Source organism: Carlito syrichta, unplaced genomic scaffold (genome assembly GCF_000164805.1).
Source record: "Carlito syrichta isolate Samal-C Ts95f unplaced genomic scaffold, Tarsius_syrichta-2.0.1 Scaffold302418, whole genome shotgun sequence".
Taxonomy (NCBI): Eukaryota; Metazoa; Chordata; class Mammalia; order Primates; family Tarsiidae; genus Carlito; species Carlito syrichta.
Window position 1 is genome coordinate 262,067 of NW_007246514.1, and position 7,892 is coordinate 269,958.

The following is a 7,892-nucleotide window of genomic DNA, read 5'->3' on the forward strand; positions in this document are numbered from 1 at the left end:
TCACCTCAGCCTCCCAAAGGCGCGGGATTACAGGCTGAGCCACCAAGCCTGGCTATTATTATTATTTTTGAGTTAGAGTCTTACTCTTGTCGCCCAGGCTGGAGTGCAGTGGTATGCTCACAGCCACTATGTCCTCCACCAGCTGGGCTCAGGCAATTCTTCCACCTCAGCCTTCCAAGTAGCTTGAACTACAGACGCACACCACCATGCCCGGCTAGTTATTTTGTGATTTATTGTAGAGACGAGGTCTCACCAAGTTGCCCAGATTGGTCTCGAACCCCCAGGCTCGGGCAATCCTCTAGCCTAAGCCTCTCAAAGTGCTGGGATGACAGACTGAGCCACCGCACCCAGCTTTATTACGTTTTTTTTGTGTGTTTTTTTTTGAGTTGAATTCTCATTCTGTCACTCAGACTGGAGTGCAGTGGCACGTTCACGGCCACCGCAGCCTCCACCTACTGGGTTCCAGTGATCCTTCCGCCTCAGCCTTCCAAGTAGCTGGAACTAAAGGCGCGTGCTACCATGCCTGGCTAATTTTTGATTTATTGTAGAGATGAGGTCTTGCCAAGTTGCCCAGGCGGATCTCAAACCCACCAGCTCAGGCAATCCACTCACCTCGGCCTCCCAAAGTGCTGTGATTACAGGCTGAGCCACCGAACCCAGCCTATTACTTTTTTTTATGGAGACAAGGTCTTGCTATGTTACCCAGGCTCTTCTCGAACTTCTGGTATCAAGCAATCCTCCTGTGTCAGCAACCCTAAGTGCAAGGATTACAGGCACAAGCCCCTGTACCCTGCCTCAAACACTGCCTGAGTCCTGGCCCCGTGCTAGCCCCTGCACTGGGTACAGGCTCCAGATGGGAAATGAAATCCTGCTGTCAGCCTGGTGGGCTCAGCACAGGCTACACAGCTGGTATCACACCAGCATAAGGCCCTGCCCAGCCTGGGGGTATGGAGGGGCAGTTCTTTCATTGCCCTGTGAGTGCTGCCCATCTGTCTAGCCGGTGTGTGACGGGCCGGTGTCTGTGTGTCATTCTGCCTTCCCAGGACGCAGGCTTTGTGTTTTCATGGGACTTGGCCCTTGTGACTAGAGCACTTGGCTGTGCGAATCTGTCCTCTGTGGAATGAAGTCCCAACTCCTTACCAAGTCATCCAAGTTGGTCCTGCTTTGGTTTCAAGTTTTATCTCTTTTCATTTATTTATTTATATTTGAGCCTGGGTCTCACTCTGTCACCCAGGCTGGAGTGCAGCGGCACGATCCTGGCTCACTGCAGCCTCAACCTCCTGGGATCAGGCCATCCTTCTGCCTGAGCCTTCCAAGTAGCTGAGCAGACAAAGCGCCACCCCATCCAGTCAACGTTTGCACATTTGTAGAGTCGAGATCTCGCTATGTTGCTCAGGCTGGTCTCAAATTCCTGGGCTCAAGAACCGCCTAGGCCTCCCAAAGTGCTGGGATTATAGGCATGAGCCACCGCACCCGGCCCCAATAAATATTTGAATGAATAAATGACCTTCTGCTGTGTTTCCTGGCTGTCATCCCTGGGTACACAGTCAGCAGCCAGGAGTCATTTCCTGACCCCGCAGCTCTGGGCTCAGGGGAATTCTTAGGGTGCCTTGCAGAGGTTGGGAAATCTCTCCTTGCCCCTCCAAGGGCCGCCTCTGATTGGGATCTTAGCGTAAGGAAGGAGCTCTTTCTCGGGCGGGGCAGGTCTCCACAGGGACCTGCCCAAACCTTTAGGACTCAGAGGAAGAAATTCCAAGGGTGTGAGAGAGTCAGGCGTCCCGCGGGCTGGTGCAAATCCGCAGATGGCCCCAGGAAATTGCAGCAGATAAGCCCGAAGCATCTCCAAGATGCCTCAAGAAAGCTGCTATCTCTGGAGTCCTTATCACAGCCCAACAGCAAATACCAACCCTGCTCGTCCAGCCGGCAGGAGGGAGGAGACACCCTGGGCAGGAATCCGGGGCTGGGAGTCCGGCAGGCGGCTGGGCCTTGGGGAAGGCTGGCCTCCACCGGCTTTCTGCGCTCACCCTGCGGTGCTGTTTTAAGATCTCACTGCCAGAGGAGACCGGATCCCTTCTGCAGAGGCAGGACAGCGGGACAGCAGGCGTAGGTGGGGCGGGCCTATCCCCTGCAATGTGAGCTGTCGAACAAACAGAAACGATTCCAGAGGCCGAGCAGAAGAGTGGGTCCTCCCTGCAGGGTGGGAAGGGAAATGAGCTAGGCAGGGCAGAGTGCACCAGAGCTCAGCAGGGCTGTCGGGTTGTTGGGAGGAAGGGGGGTGGATGGGAGGGAGAGAGGGAGCCACTGGCCTGGCGGAAGGGAGGCCTCTGGCATTCAGCGGGGATGTCATGCCGGCAGAGAGCACCTGTGTGCCCTTGAGTTGAGACAGCCCTTGTACAGGTGGGAAATTAGAAACAAAGATTCAGTGACATGTCCAAGGTCTCCCAGGTGGTAATAAACGAAATCCAGTCGGGCACGGGGGCTCAAGCCTGTCATCCCAGCACTTTGGGAGGCTGAGGCAGGAAGATTGCTTGAGCCCAGGGGTTTGAGTCCAGCCTGGGCAACTTGGTGAGGCCTTGTGGCTACAAAAAAATCATTTAAATGTTAGCCAGAGCCGGGCTCGGTGGCTCAGCCTGTATCCCACGCCTTTGGGAGGCTGAGGTGAGTGGATTGCCTGAGCCTGCGGGTTTGAGACCCGCCTGGGCAACTTGACGAGACCTCATCTCTACAATAAATCAAAAAATCTGCCGGGCGTGGTAATGCATGCCTGTAATTCCGGCTACTCGGAAGGCTGAGGCGGAAGGATCGCCGGAGCCCAGCAGGCGAGGCTGCGGTGGCCGGGAGCGGCCACTGCACTCCAGTCTGGGCACCGAGTGAGACTCCAACTCAGAAAAAAAAAATGTTAGCCAGGGTGTGATGGTGTGCATCTGTAGTCTCAGCTACTCTGGAGGCTGAGGCAGGAGGATTGCGTGAGCCCAGGAGGTCGTGGCTGTGGTGTGCTACTGTGCTCCAGCCTGGAAGACAGAGTGAGACCCCCCCGACTCAAAAACAAGAAAAAAGGAAAAGAGGGCGAGACACAGAGTTTCAAGCCTGTAACTGTAGCATTTTGGGAGGTTGGAAGATTGCTTGAGCCCAGGAGTTTGAGACCAGCCTGGGCAACATAGCCGGGCTTGGTGGTGTAGTCAGTCCCAGCTACTTGGGAGGCCGAGCTGCTTAGAGTTCAGGAGTCTGAGGCTGCAAGTGAGCTACACTCGTGCTACTGCACTCCAGCCTGGATGACAGAGCAATATCCCAACTTAAAAAAAAAAAAGGAATCTAGGTCTAAATGCCAAGATGAGTTTGAGAAGAACTCAAACGCTGTTCAAAACACACGATCATCACTGTTTGAAACAGGTCCTGTGTTCAAAATAGAAGTCATCACAATTTAAAACTCTGTGCATTATGCTGGGCCTGGTGGAACATGCCTGTAATCCCAGCTACTTGGGAAGTTGAGGCAGGAGGATCTCTTGAGCCCCAGAGTTTGAGGCCACCCTGGGCAACCCAGCAAGACCCCATCTCTAAACTAATAAACAGAACTCTGTGCACATGTCCTGGTTTCCTCTGCTGTGTGTTGCCGCTGCGTGGCTGATGGGTGCACGGTGAGGGACACACCGAGACCATGGGAGGAAGAAGGCGGAGAGGGTCTGTGAGAAGACCGAGTTCATGGAGGCCTAACTTCTGGAAAGTTCCATGTTGGGGCTTAGCAGTGTGCTTGGCTCAAAAGGAATAAAGAAGGGAGGGAGACAGGGAACTCAAATAGGATTTAGAGGCTCCCACGTCCCAGTCTCGGCGAGGACCATAGGGAGACACCCAGCTGTCACGGGATTGGTGGCACTGCCCGAGTTCCAACGCAGCCCAAGCAGGAAGGCTTATGGGTGTCACGAGAAAGCCAGGTCACCGCCCTAAGACCAGAACAAAAACCCTGGGTGGAGACTCCCTGCTGGTCTCATGACTGCCCCATCTGCAGTGTCACAATTGTGTAACCCGCTGATGTTTGAAGCGACCCTCGAACCCATCACACGGGAGGATCAGGAGGGCAGTGAGCGTGGGCACGGGTGAACGGGTCGAGGCGGGGGACGCTCACTGAGGAGCAGGAAGGAGGCCAGGTCAGACCTCAGAAGGAGGCCCGGTTCGCCACACGGGGTCTGCTCGCTCTGGCCCATTTGCCCCACACCAGCTTGAACTCATTGTGGTGACTCTACCTCCCCCGTGCCATCACTGGCTTTGTGATAACGCCGTGGCATATGGCACCGAGGAGCACGCCCCGATCCTGGAACTGAGGCTGTCCTGGGAGCCCGGCGCTAAGGTTGGCAAGTGGACGTCGCCTCCAGCCGCTAGGTTCAATGATGACGAGTCAAAAAGCACCCGAGGACTGCTTTTGTCACTGTGCATTTCAGACTGCCTGTTGTGGGTTCTGTCACATAAAAGAGAGGAAAAGGAAAAAAACCACCCAGAGGTAAACTGAGGCCGGGAGCGGTGACTCACGGCTGTGATCCCAGCACTTTGAGGCACTGGGGTGAGGTCTGTGCTATGTCTCTAGGGCCACCCAACCTTATGAATGAAACATCACTGTGCCCATTTTACAGACAGGTCGACTGAGGCTCATGGAGTCTAAGGGACAGCTATGGAGGGCAAAGCTGGATCCAAACCCATTTTGGTAAAACTGTGAAGTTCATTCTCTTATCTACTCTCGATACTTCCCCAAATAATAGTGTAGATCAAATAGGTCACTTTTCTTTATTTTCTTAAAAAAAAATAAATAAATAAAGACAAGGTTTGCTCTATCACCCAGGCTGGAGTGCAGTGGTGTGATCTTGTCTCACTGCAGTCTCGAACTCCGGGGCTCAAGAGATCCTTCTGCTTCAGTCTCCTGAGTGGCTAGGACTACAGGTGTATGTCACCACACCTGGCCAATTTTTTATTTCTTGCAGAGGCGGGGGTCTCACTATGTTGCCCAGGCTGATCTCAAACTCCTGGCCTCAAGCAATTCTCCCACCTCAGCCTCCGAAAGTGGTAGGATTACAGACATGCATCACTGCATCCTGCCCAAGGTGTTTATATATATATATATAGAGAGAGAGTTGGAGTCTCACTCTGTCACCCAGGCTGGAGGGCAGTGGCACACTCCTGGCCACCACAGCCTCGACCAGCTGGGCTCAGCCTATCCTTCCGCCTCAGCCTTCTAAGTAGCTGGAACTACAGGCATACACCACCATGTCCAGCTAGTTTTCTTATTTGTTTATTGTAGAGATGAGGTCTCGCCAATTTGCCCAAGCTGGTCTCGAACTCCTGTGCTCAGGCAATTCTCTTGCCTCTGCCTCCCAAAATCCTGGGATTACAGGCATGAGCCACCGTACCCAGCCTGGTAATATTTTAAAATATACTTTGTGCCAGGCGTGGTGGCTCATACCCATAATTCAAGCACTTTGGAAGGCTGAGGAGAGTGGATTACCTGAGTCCAGGGGTTCAAGACCAGCTTGAGCAACTTGGCGAGACCTCATCTCTACAATAAACCAAAAAATTAATTGAATGTGGTGGTGCATACTTGTGGTTCCAGCTACTTGGAAGACTGAAGCAGAAGGATCACCTGAGCCCAGCAGGTCAAGGTTGTGGTGGCCGTGAACATACCACTGCACTCCAGCAACAGAGTGAGACTCCAACTAAAAAAATAATAATAATGCCGGGCTCGGTGGCTCAGTCTGTAATCCCGCGCCTTTGGGAGGCTGAGGTGAGTGGATTGCCTGAGCCCGCGGGTTCGAGACCCGCCTGGGCAACTTGGTGAGGCCTCATCTCTACAATAAGTCAAAAAATTAGCCAGGCGTGGTAGTGCGTGCCTGTAGTTCCAGCTACTTGGAAGGCTGAGGCGGAAAGATCTCCCGCTCCCAGCAGGCGAGGCTGCGGTGGCCGGGAATGGCCACTGCACTCCAATCTGGATGACAGAGTGAGACTCTAACTCAAAAAAAAAAAAAAAAAGAAAATAATAATAATAATAACAAAATAAAAGCCAGGCATGGTGGCACTTGCTTGTAGTCCCAGCTACTCGAGGGGCCGAGGCAGGAGGCTCGCCTGAGCCCAGCATGATGAGGCTGCGGTGAGTTACACTCGTGCCACAGCACTCCAGCCTGGGCAACAGAGTGAGACCCCGACTCATAAAAAAATCAACAGCATCCTCACTGCCCAGTCCCTGCTCTCCCAGCATCTGTGCCGTGCCTCACCACCAAGGCGTCAACAGCCTCACCAAAATGCCATCTCAAGCGGACCATGCCATGGAAACCATGATGTGTATATTCCTCAGATTTGCTGGGGATAAAGGCTACTTAACAAAGGAAGGCCTGAGAGTACTCATGGAAAAGGAGTTCCCTGGGTTTTCGGAAAACCGGAAAGACCCTCTGGCCGTGGACAAAATAATGAAGGATCTGGACCAGTGCTGAGACGGCAACGTGGGCTTCCAGAGCTTCTTTTTGCTCATTGCTGGCCTCACCATTGCGTGCAACGACTATTGTGTGGACACATGAAACAGAAGGGAACGAAGTAGACAGAACCGAGCAATGTCTCCCACCCTGCTAAGAGTTATCCCAAAGGGTGGCTGAAGGAATCTGCCCAAAGCTTCCCCCTGTATAAGGATTCTGTGAGCAGATCGGGACCCTTAGAAAATGTACAAGCTGGGTTCGGTGGCTCAGCCTGTTATCCCGCGCTTTGGGTGGCTGAGGTGAGTGGATTGCCTGAGCCCGTGGGTTCGAGACCCGCCTGGGCAGCGAGACCTCATCTCTACAATAAATCAAAAAATCAGCCGGGCGTGGTAGCGCGCGCCTGTAATTCCAGCTACTTGGAAGGCTGAGGCGGAAGGATCGCCGGAGCCCAGCAGGTCGAGGCTGCGGTGGCCGGGAGCGGCCACTGCACTCCAGTCTGGGCGACGGAGTGAGACTCCAACTCAAAAAAAAAAAAAAGAAAATGTGCAAACAAAATCCAACTCCCATGTGACAAGAAGAAAAGTTAATTGAAGGTCAGATAAGCTTTTGATTTTTGTATTGCTTGCATCCTCTAGCCTTCAATAAATAAAGTCTTTTTTAGTTCTGAAAAAAAAATCAACAACAACAACAAAACAGGAATGGTGAATGTTTAATCAACGTGTCCACAGGGGAGACACACACGCCTCTATCTAGTGTCTGCCCAGTGGGACTTGGAGAGCGACCCCAGGCTGCCCAGCCAGCAGGGGCTTCCCTCACTGGTTTTCATCATGGAATGACTGAGTTTCAGGAAAGAAGAGTGCGTGTGCAGCAATGTCGCTGTGTGAGCAACGGTGCAGAGAAGGGGTGGTGCCACTGAGAATGCCATCTGGCCAAGCACCTCGACATCCCCAGAGCCCCAGATGACATGCCGCCCCATGTCGCAACATCCTGCCAAGGACCCTCGGTGCAGCGGTTCCGGGCTGTGCTCAGAATAAAACAGGTGGCAGCGGTCCCACGGCTGAGCAGGGTCACAGGGAGTGCCTTTGGCCTTTTGGGACTGGACGCGCAGCCGGGAGCCGAGTCCTGGTGGGGAGGGCCAGGCAGGGGCGGGGCATGGTGCCCTCAAAAGAGGATGTGGGAAACCAGGCAGGTGGCAGCAGCGCCGGGCGTCTTGGGCCACGGAGGCCTCAGCGCCCGCCGGAGAGCCCTGCCCAAAAGTGTTAGGATTACGGGCGTGAGCCACTGCCTGGCTTCTTCTTTTCCTAAATGACTCTGACTTTCTGATTAGAAGGTGACCATCCCTCCACCCTCTGGCCCAGTCATGATAGGGGCGGATTTTCTGTTTTTCTAGCTCAATCCACTCGCCACTTTGGGACCTACTGGTTGGCATATTCAGTCCTGATAACA

The 7,892-nt window shown here is 53.6% G+C and overlaps 1 pseudogene; it reads left to right on the forward strand.

Annotated features, from left to right (window-relative positions):
* Positions 1-6,278: 6,278 nt before the first annotated feature.
* LOC110595509 lies at positions 6,279-6,571 on the forward strand (annotated as a pseudogene).
* The last annotated feature ends 1,321 nt before the right edge of the window (positions 6,572-7,892 follow it).